We start from the raw sequence: 3,872 nt of genomic DNA, 5'->3' as shown, positions 1-3,872 counted from the left end.
ACGTGCAGCTTGATTGGCCAATGGCCATCACAACCAATAATCTGAACCCTTCAACTCAAGATATCTATATTTAACTATTGGATTTATCAGCTTAGCTTTATTAATAAGTTCATTAATTAGCTTATTGATTTCTGGATTTGTGCATAGATTATCATACTCGAGCTCGAATTGTAAATATATACGTTAATTAGTCCATTTTCACCATACTACAGACAGCTTAAAATCTCCTCAATGACATGATCACAAGAGTTGACATTTTGTTTTGCACTCTTCATTACTTGAACTAGCAAAACATCAAGGATTGTTGCAGTTAATTGTGCTTATCGATCACAAGTATCTTTAGCAAATGCAAGTAAGTTTGACTGAGTTGAAGAACTTATTCAGTGTTAATTATTTTGGAATGTAAAAGGTCCAGATGGTACTCGCATATAGGTTGTCATTAGTATATGAAATGATGAAGAACAATTAATTAACTTTAATTCCCTGACCTTAATGGCTTAATTGAGCTGAGAATACATTTGCCAGACTACCTCGAACTTATTCCACCTTGAAAGTGGTGAAACCTAACCCAACTTCCAAACGCCTTTTTCCAATAGATCAGGGCTAAAATTAAAAGAACAAATTGAAAATGGAACCTGAAAAAGTGGAAAAGGAAGATAGTATAAAACAAGAAAGTGTTGAAAGAAAGCACCAAGAAACCTTAATCAGTTTGCATGAACTAAATCCTCGGAATGTTCATGCAGCCCATAACATGTCTGTGCAAAATATCATGGGATGTTAAGGGAGTCCATGATTTAAGCCCTTGGATGTGATTCCACATTCTTTTCTTCTTCGATTTTGAATATTTTCTAGGAAACTTGAGCATTTGTCATTTTCAATATTACATCCAGTTTGGCAAACATTAAATGGACATTTTTGACGTCTGAATCCATTTTTTATGCCAGTTATGAACCATCACAATTAAAGATTTTTTGGGGGTTCGTTTTATCTATCTTGATTTCAAACCTTGGGTATTGCTACTTAATACAGCTTTGTGGACCAATATAATGCCAGCATGATACGCCCTTTGTACATTCACTGTTTTAGTACAATATAGACTTACAATAAGTAAATGATTAAACTTTCGCACATTGAATATTAAAAAAAAAAGGACCTTGTATTAATGAGTCTAAATGCATAATGCATAAAAAATGTGATTCTGTAGTGGAGCAATAAACATCTTTGAAAGAGTTAGAAAATAAATCATCAAGTTGTTATTAGTTGAACCTTTTAGTTTACCACAATCATTTGATCTATTTTTATATGTGGAAAATTTTAGCTCTCTATTTAAATGAAAGGAAAATAATGTGGAAAAGTGAATTGGAGAGGAAAAAGAAAGTGAAAGTTACTTTCCTGTGTGCATTTATTTATCAAGAGATAAAGTAGCAAGTTATTGAAAGTTAGTGGTAGTTTCTTTAATTAATGTGTTTAGCTAACCATTTTTCTTGAAAATCATGCAATTTTTGCAGGACTCATAATGCAGGAAAGTGAAAGAAAATGCAAGAAAGTTTTCTAACATTTTTTAGCTAACTACATATGCACAAAACAAAACATAACTACCTTTTTTTTTCACTTTCCCACATCCTTTCTTGCAACTAAACACTCTATCTAAGAAAATAGAATGGGATTATCTTTAGAGCTTCATACTACTTCTAATCAGTGCCTATTAGCGCTCATTACCACAACTAAATACACACAACCTACCACAGTTATTGCATCCATAGAATTTAGATGCTTTCTTAAATTAAGTACATTCTTTCAAAAAAATAATAATAATACATGAGTTCCTCGTAACGTGTGCTCATTAAACATCCGTTAGCCAAACTATTAATCAATTATAGAAGATTGATGCTGGTTTAAATGGTTTCTTCTGTTCTTTGGCACGGGTTGGGGAAAGAAAGTAGTAGAATAAGCACATTTCCAAATTGATCTACGCTTTGCCATTGTGGTGCGTGTGCAAGATGGCAAATTTGGACTCAAAAGGTTGAATTTCTGTCTACCAATTGAACATTTTGTCGGGGGCAACAAATATCATATGTCTATAAATTATAATACTACAACCTTAGGAAATGTCGTGATCAATAAAGTGGAGGTCATTAGATTGTCCTCGTGAGGTCATTAGATTCCTTAGAGAATTGTCCAAATTCAAAATATGCTGTCTCATCAATAATGTAAATCGAACTAAGGATGATAGTAATTAATGTTCTCACTCGAGGAAGCCGCCAAAGGCTGACCCTCATCAAAGAATTTGAGAACTGCTACTTTTACTCTTCCAGGTTACTAGGAAACTGTTACTTTAGAATAAACACATTTCTCAGTGACTTTTTTTGTTTTACACACATCAAATTATAAAAGTGTTACAGTATTGTTTTAAAAAAGTTTTGCAAATGATCTTCTCTCTTTCCTAAAACAACCATTTGTGCAACCTGCCAATACTAATGCGTAATGAATGCCTATTTACTCAAAAAAAAAAAAAATCATTTCCACAAACTTATTAAAGAAAAGAAAAATGAAAAAAATTGACAGTTTCTAATTATTTTACTGACGCTTAATCGACACTTGTTAAAGAGAAGTTTCAGATGTTAGTTCTTTAAAAAAGCATAAATTAATTTGAAAAAAAATTGTTCAAATGCGGGACGTGCACTAATTGTGATTCTATAAATTTACACATAGTAAATTCGGTGTAATTCAACTCTATTGGAAAAAAAAAATATCTAGTAGTATTATTTTACCCAAGGAGGTGATCCAATGGAGGAACAAGTGTTGCCAAGTGGCAGCTCCCCACTTGTGCCACAAGTTTTGCCTAGATTCTCACAATTTAGGACTATTGTTAGCATTTACTGCTAAGCCGAATAGAATGTGACGCGGCCATGTGAATTAAGCAGAGGCGGACCAGAAATGTGTGGAATGTGGTCCGACATCACGTGCCATTACCCCACCCAACTGTTAAGGACTCTTTTCATGGATGCTTTTTCCAATTTTCACAAAGTTTGCCAAAACCCTATCCGTCGCAACACCCTCATGCCAGCCTAGTAGTCCCTAGACCCTAGGGCTCTATGACAAACAATGATTTGGACATGATTTTTCACTCCAAATAAATATAAATGCCAAAAAAAAAATTATTTTGATTTCTAGTTCCAAATAATTTTTCTTCACTCTAGATATAAATGCCAAAAATTTTGATTTCTAATTAGTAGATCTGAAAGCCGAAGAACGGGTATTAAAAGTTAATGAGCAAGTGCCTAAGAGAACAAAATTGATATCCCTCAATTCTAAATTGCTTACGTGGGGGGCACTGATTGGTTTTCGGACGAATTTGACATATTATAGTAAAATTCATTTCTCTTCCAAAAAAAAAATGATGGTCACTTCTTCTATCTCACAAGATAATGTACTAATACTTTTTTGTATTCTTTAATTTGATAAACAAACACAAAAGAAACTTGTAAAATCATAGTCCAGGCTTTGGATCCTCATTTCACTTTTGTTCGTAATTATACTCTGTGTTATATCATGTATTTAGATGATATGCGTCTTCTAATTATATATGTATTAAATGTTAACGCATTGTGAAGCATACTTCTACCAAAAAGAAATAGAGAAAATTGAGCACCCTTAATAGGTGGTCTAAAAGAAAAAAAATGTATAATATCACATCTGTAACAAAATATTCATGGCCGACCTGTTTGGAAAGTAATTTTTTTTCAAAAATTTTTTTACATTTTTCATGAACATATTTTTCAATTACCCTTTACATTAAATACATAAAATCATTATAGTATATTTTTCTACATAAACTCTAAAAGATAGCAATCCAAGTGACGAATAGACAA

Source organism: Coffea eugenioides, chromosome 9, assembly GCF_003713205.1.
Source record: "Coffea eugenioides isolate CCC68of chromosome 9, Ceug_1.0, whole genome shotgun sequence".
NCBI classification, from domain to species: Eukaryota; Viridiplantae; Streptophyta; class Magnoliopsida; order Gentianales; family Rubiaceae; genus Coffea; species Coffea eugenioides.
This window is presented reverse-complemented; position numbering follows the sequence as displayed.